The sequence below is a fragment of the Sinocyclocheilus anshuiensis genome, unplaced genomic scaffold (genome assembly GCF_001515605.1).
Source record: "Sinocyclocheilus anshuiensis isolate Anshui unplaced genomic scaffold, SAMN03320099.WGS_v1.1 scaffold1932, whole genome shotgun sequence".
Lineage (NCBI taxonomy): Eukaryota > Metazoa > Chordata > Actinopteri > Cypriniformes > Cyprinidae > Sinocyclocheilus > Sinocyclocheilus anshuiensis.
Genome location: NW_015555985.1, coordinates 595,631 through 603,109, shown reverse-complemented (window position 1 = coordinate 603,109; position 7,479 = coordinate 595,631). Strand labels below are relative to the sequence as shown.

Below are 7,479 nucleotides of genomic sequence, written 5' to 3'. Positions count from 1 at the left end.
ATGTAGTTTAACTTTGTTTACTAAAATAACAAAAACTGAAATAAAAACTATACAGACAATAGTTCAAGAAAATAAATAAATGAATGAAACTGAAACGTTATAATCCAAAAATGAAGAAAAGTTCCAAAAACGATAATGTTTATTAAATGAAACAAACTTAGTTAATCCACAAGAAGAAAAGAAAAAATGGTAACACTTTACAATAAAGTGTCATTTGTTAACATTAGTTAATGTGTTAACTAACATGAACTAACAATGAACAACACATTTGTTACAGTATTTATTAATCTTTGTTAATCTTAGTTAATGAAAATACAGTTATTCATTGTTTGTTCATGTTAGTTCACAGTGCATTAACTAATGTTAACAAATACAATGTTACGGGCTGGTGAGGGACACACACACGAGGACGAAGGAAATAAACAAAAGGTATTTTAATAAACAAATCCAGGAGACAGGCCAGTACACCAACATTACATAAACGAGAACGGACTCTGACTAATGGAAAACTGAGAGTATTTGTAAGGGAGCAAACAAAATAACTAATGAGTTAATTAATGTAACACAGGTGAACGAAATGACAATTAGGGGCCAAAGTAAAACTAGGTCACAGGGGAACAGATACACTGAAAACACAATGAAAACAGAACAAAACTAAACATAACCCTAACATTACTCCCTCCTCTCGGAAGGCGCGTCCCGTGCCGTAACAGTACCACCGGGGAAGGGGGGCGGACACCCTGGAGGCTGGTGAAGGACTGGAACAGGATGGAGATAAGGAGAGCCTCCAGGGCGGATACGGTGAGTGACTGAAAGGAGCGTGCTTTTGAAGGTGGCTTGATTGGTGGCGGCAGGTGCCGGTGATCAGAATCCAGGTGAGTGAGATCTGGTGAGATTGGTGATTGTGACTGTGAACTGGTGTGAGCCGAGGAGGATTCTGGGGTATGGAGTCCAGAGCTGGTGACAGGTGACAGATACTCCCTGACATTACCTCCCCCTCCCGGAAAGCCCGTCCCGCGCCGTAACATATCCACTAGGGAGGGGGGGTGGGTGCCCTGGAAGCTGGTCCAAGACGGAGACACGGAAGGCCTCCAGGGCGGATCAGGGAGTTCAGGAGGCCATGGCGGAGCAGGCAGTTCAGGCCGCCATGGCGGAGCCGGCAGCTTAGGAGGCCATGGCAGATCCTCTGTGGCCCTGGCTGGCCCGGCCACAGGTATATGCCCCCCCCCAAAAAATCTTCTTGGGCAAATCTAGGAATCCTGGGGGTCTCTCAGGAGGAGCGGGCTCTTGAGGGCGCTCTGGAGGAGCGGGCACTTGAGGGCGCTCTGGCAGAGCCAGCACTTGAGGGAGCGCACTGGAGGAGCCGGCACTTGAGGGCTGGACAGGACCAGCGAAGGTGAAGGCGACAAAAGAGGGCTGGACGGGACCAGTGGAGGCGAAGGAGGCTCAGAGAAGCGTGTTAGCGCGGTTTCTGGGGTGAGGACGGGTGCCGAGAACCCCGGGGAGCAAGCTCTGGGGCTGGAGCCGACACTGGAGCGAGCTCTGGGGCTGGAGCCGACACTGGGCAGAACTGGGGATCAGGAGTCCTTCCTGGGCAGAACTGGGGATCAGGGGCCCTCCCTGGGCTTAACGGGGAAACAGGAGCCCTCCCTGGGCTTAACGGGAAATCAGGAGCCCTTCCTGGGCTTAACGGGGAATCAGGAGCCCTCCGTGGGCTATTCTCGGGAACCGGAGCCCTTCCTGGGCAGAAGGCTCCGGTAGAGCTTCGGAGGACCACGGGAGATTTGGGGTTAGAAAGCAGGCGGTAAGAGCCGTTGGAGTGGTATGTGGAGGTTCTCGGCGTGGGGTGAGCTGGGGAGACGCGGCGCATTCCTGTGGGAGTTGGATGACGAGGCTTGGGAAATTTCTTTACTTCTTCAACTTATTAATTGATGATTTTCTCAAAATGTTGCTTTTTTATTAAATTTACCCACATTCAAATGTTGATAAACAGAATGCATTAAGCTATCTATTTATTTAACAGTAGCACTTCTTTTGACATTTTGCTTATTCATATAGCAACCTATTCTATGGGCCATGAAAGTTTTGTGAAAATGACCAAAAATGTGACTGGTGAAAAAAATGCTGGATGGGAAATATAACTGAAAAAAATATATATTATTATTATTATATTATACAGCATTCAAATATTTTCTTCTCACATTTATTTGCAGTTGTACTGGTGAATCCAGATCTCAACAAGAGATCACAGCAATTCACCCAAGCACCTTACGAAGGATATGTGCAGTGTCCATGAGTGCGATCTTTTGCACTTCACTAGAGCGCTTACGTGGTGCTGGCACTGGAGGGCGCTCTGGAGGAGCAGGCACAGCAAAGCGCTTTTGAGGAGTTGGCACCAGAGCGAGTGCCACCTGAATGTCCGGCGGGCTTGACTTCCGAGCGGCCGGCCATCTTAACTGCTGAGAGCCCGGCACTCCTGGGCTGAATACTCCGGCGGAGATTCGGAGGACCACGGGGGATTTGGGTTTAGACAGGCGGGAAGAGCCGTTGGAGTGGCATGTGGAGGTTCTTGGCGTGGGGTGCGCTGGGGAGACGCGGCACATTCCTGCGGGAGTTGGATGACGAGGCTTGGGAATATTCATTACTTCCTCAACTTCCATATCAGAGCTATTTAGGAATAGTACGAGATTAATCAGCTCGATCAAAGGAAAATCACCCGTAGGGAGATCGCAGCGGATTGTTTCGTCATCCAACCCCAGCAGGAAGCACGCGCCTAGAGCGGTGTCGTGCCAACTCACCCGGTTGGTGAGCTCGAGGAAACCCTCCACATATCGCTCCAACCTCCGACCGCCTTGCCGCAAACCCCACAGCGCGTCCTCTGCTGCAGTCATCGTTGGGTCCGTTCTTCTGTTACGGGTTGGTGAGGGACACACACACGAGGACGAAGGAAATAAACAAAAGGTATTTTAATAAACAAATCCAGGAGACAGGCCAGTACACCAACATTACATAAATGAGAACGAACTCTGACTAAGGGAAAACTGAGAGTATTTGTAAGGGAGCAAACGAAAGAACTGAGTTAATTAATGTAACACAGGTGAACGAAATGACAATTAGGGGCCAAAGTAAAAGTAGGTCACAGGGGAACAGATACACTGAAAACACAATGAAAACAGAACAAAACTAAACATAACCCTAACATACAACTTTTGATTTTAATAATGTATTAGTAAATGTTGAAATGAAAATTAACTAAGACCAATAAATTCTGTAGAAGTATTGTTCATGCTTCGTTCATGTTAACTAATACAGTTAACTACTGTTAACTAATGAACCTTATTGTAAAGTGTTACAGAAAAAAAAAACAGCATGAAACACATGACACGACAATACCAGACAAAGATAGGGAGCCAGCTGAGGAAGTTAAATACACAAGATAATGAACAGAATCAAAACAGGTGAGATCTAATTAATGAGTTGTCATAGAAACTAACTAGTGTTGGGAAAAAGAGAACGAAGGAAAAACAAAGCAGGCAAAACAGGAACTGAACCAAAACAAAGAAACAGAGAATGTTCATGTGACAGAAATTTATTTTAAACTTAACTTAAAAATATGACTAAAATTTGAATGAAAACAGAAAATAGAAAAATAGAAACTAATTCGAACTAATGTTAGTTTTAACTTTTAAAAACATGTCGATATATTCCGAGTTCTTTTCCATTCTGGATGTTCTGAATTTCCCCCTAAGTGTGTTGGAAATGGGAAAAATACAGTAATTATTCAATGTCTTATCTAATCTTCCCTATATTTATCTGTCTCAGAACTTACCGGCCACCATGAGAACATATTTAGGCTTTGGGCCAGGTCAGATCCATCCCCTTCTCCTCAGTGTATAGTCTGTCATTGCTCTAAAGATGGGAGTGTGATTGTTACTCACGGATCGTGTCGGATATAGCATTTGACATTTGAGCTTATGAAATCAAGAGAGGAACATCTACTCACCTTGGGATGATCTTTGATAAAACATTAATTAAACTCATCTTATTGCTTTTCCTCTTTTTTTTCCAGACTTTTGTTATGTCGGTTCCCTTGAAGGTCGCGGTGCTTTAAGATTTAAAGACCATTAATGTATTTTTTTTTAACATAGAAATGAATTAAGGCAAAGGTCTGATCATTCCACCAATAGAAAATTAGACAGAAATGATAAGAAATGCAAAGTGAGGCCCAATCAACCGCACAAAGGCTGCCTATCCATATGAGGATGATTTATCCTGCCAGGAAGAAGAATTTGGGCTCATTGTAGCGTGTGTAAATCCGGATTTATTTCCTCAATGAACCGGTGAGATATAATGAAACACTCTGTGAATTGATTAATATCTGCCTCCAAATGCCAGGCGTCAATCTCAGTTATTCAAGGTTAAAAACAACATTGTCTTTTGAGTGCAACACTTGCATGCTGCTTTCAGTGTTTAAACCCAGGTGTGTGAGCATGATTCATGCCTTTTGTAGCAATAACTCGTGCCAGCATTTAAAAAAATAGTTATGTAATGGTTATGCAATGCTTAATTTTTATGTAATTCATAAACACTTGGTCCAGGCACATGCCACAGTTTGAAATTGTTGTCATATTTTACTTTTATGCTTCAATCTATGTTTATAATAAATAGATTTCTGTTTTATATTTCTGTTAATGGCATAAGCTTTCTTGCCAGAGTGACTTATTAAATTGGACTAGTCTATATACTGAATATACATTAGGCAACATAATGAATATCAAATGATTGTAATATGGTTTTCAGTTGGCCATTACAGCTCCGGGGGGTGAATAAAGGCCTCCTGAAGTGAAGCGATGTGTTTGTATAAGAAAAATATCCATGTTCATAAACTTCATATACTGTAACCTCTAACTTCCGCTAACTGTCGTACATACACGAGAGAGTAGTGTTCCAGCAGATGACATAGGACATAGGCAGTGGCGTAGCGTCTGGGCATGCAGGTGCATATAGGCCCGGGCAGTTTGGGGGCCCGCCGAGCTGGGGGGAGCTTTTAATTGAAACTAGGAAACAAATAGAGCCCTGCATGGGCCCGGCCCTTGTCCAACAGCTTGTGAGAATTCTCGGCCCGAGTTCGACTGGATACCGTGACTTTTTTCTCTCTCTCTTCCCCATTACACAGCTATTAAAATAGTTCAGTTTTGGTTTTTAATGGCAAAGTGGTCATATTTCTTTTTGTTTCTTTAAGTTAATTTAGAAATATGTTTGGAACATTTTATGTTTGTTAAATTCAAGTTTTTGTTTTTTAAAGGAACGACCAAGCGGCAGCGGCAGACAGTGAGTTGAGCATTATGTCTGATCAATTTAGCCTTCTCAAACCAACACGACTTGCCTAAAATAAACAGACATAAAACACTTCATGCATTTCACAGTATTAATTTAAACATTTAACCTAGATAAATGAGCACTGTTAGGCACATATCCAATCGTTTGTGCGGAGAGTGGAAGCTAAAGCGCGCTTTGCAGGACATGGAGGTGCCAGTGCGATTACTTGCATTTTTTTTGTTGTTGTTGATAACAGTGGAAACCTAAAAATACGGTGTAATTTTTGCTCATAAAGGTAAGAGTATACATCATTCGGAACTGCAAATGGTCTACTTGTATTTGTGTGCACTCACAATATCATAATACTTGTGCTTTTGTAAAATAAAGAAAACAAACAGGATGCGCTTTCTGTCTAATCGGTGTTTTGTAAGTGTTGCGCTCTGGGCTCGCTCTTTTTCTGAGGAAGGAGAGATGTTCGTTCAACCCCCGCTGTTCCAGTTCTGCAGTTGCAGAGGCACCGCATGAGCTGGATGCTTGGGGTGACAGCGATGAGCTTGAGTGTACGGAGAGTGAGCGAACGGGATCCCCCTTTCTCTCTCTCGCTCTTCCCTGGACCACATGCGTTCATCAGAAGAGTGCCTTGTGAGTCCGGTGGTTTAGTCAAATCTGATTCCGCTCCGGAAGATCGCAAATCAATTCTTTTGGCTGCGGATTAGATGATGCATACTCTACAGCGGCCTCAGACTCTCAGGAGCTTGAAGGTGACACGCTGTAGATAAAAGCTAGGGTTAACCGCCTGGGGTCGGCAAAGACGCCGGCGGGAGCACTTGCATATTTTCCAGAGAAAATAACTTAAAATGCTCCATCACTTTTGATTGGACACATAAAAGTAATGCATCACTTGAATCTGTAAAGGGTCTACTTTTATTTGTGTATGCTCACCATATCAACTAAATCTTGTGCTTTTGTAAAATAAAGAAAACAAACAGGATGCGCTTTCTGTCATCTTGGTCTTGAGCAGGAGCGCTTCACCGACATGATAAATATCTATAGGATGCTCTAAATTACTATTTTAAAACGAAATAATTCAAATCGAAAACAAAAACTCTTTCATTATGTAATCCGTGCATTTCTTTCTAAAGGCACGTCCAAAGGAGATGGCCAGTCAGGTTAATTTATTTTTGCAATATTGACTCAAAACATTAACAAATAACTTAAATATCCCCTCACTATTTTTTTTACTTGTTTGTTTTTTATTGGTTTGTTTTTTGGGCCGCTGTGTTCGCATTCAGTAGCCTATATGGCAGCATTTTTGTGCCACGTTTAAAAATAACTAAATAAGATTAACGTCATATTTTAACAGGAGTCAAAATTACGACAATAATGTAATAATAATTTCACAAGTTAATGTGAAAATTCCACCTATAGGTGTCAGGGGTTGCCAGGCGAAGGAGTTCGAAGGAGAACGCAGGAGGCAGATATACAACAAACAGTCTTTTAATAAATCCACTGGGGAGAAATGCAGAAAACAACCGCTTTCAACGACGGACACAGGACAAAGAAACTTAGGAAAGGCAGGGCTTTATACTGAACCAAACGATAGCCTAATAGGATGATTGATTAACACAGGTGGAAACTAATGAATGATGATTAACTAAATAATGAGAACAGGAAAAGAGCCAAATAAGGACAGACAGGAACTAGACTGAAACGTACACGTGACAGATCGCCCCCCTCCCAGACGGCGCGGGACAGTACCATTGGGGAGGGCGCCCTGGAGGCTGGTGCAGGACTGGAACAGGGCCGAGACCAGGGAAGCCTCCAGGGCGTGGTCAGGAGGCCACGGCGGAGCAGGCAGTTCAGGTTGCCATACCATGGCGGATCATCCGTGGCCTTAGCTGGCTCAGTCTAGCTCGGGATATGGCCTCCCCCCAAAATTTTCTTGGGGAAATCTAGGAATCCTGGGGGGCGCTCTGGAGGAGCGGGCACTTGAGGGTGCACTGGAGGAGCGGGCACTTTTGAGGAGCCGGCTCTGGGGGGGGCACTCTAGAGACAAAGGAGGGCTGGACGGGACCAGCGGAGATGACGGAGACTCAGGAGACGATGGAGAGCTGGACGGGACCAGCAGAGACGAAGGAGACTCAGGAGAGCTTTCTAGAG

General features: G+C 43.9%; 1 long non-coding RNA gene across 1 annotated transcript; it reads left to right on the top strand.

Annotated features, from left to right (window-relative positions):
* Positions 1–1,034: 1,034 nt before the first annotated feature.
* On the top strand, positions 1,035–7,148 carry LOC107676074 (uncharacterized). Its single transcript, XR_001632684.1, has 3 exons — positions 1,035–1,046; positions 1,133–1,135; positions 7,088–7,148. It is a non-coding gene; the product is annotated as an uncharacterized LOC107676074 (long non-coding RNA).
* The last annotated feature ends 331 nt before the right edge of the window (positions 7,149–7,479 follow it).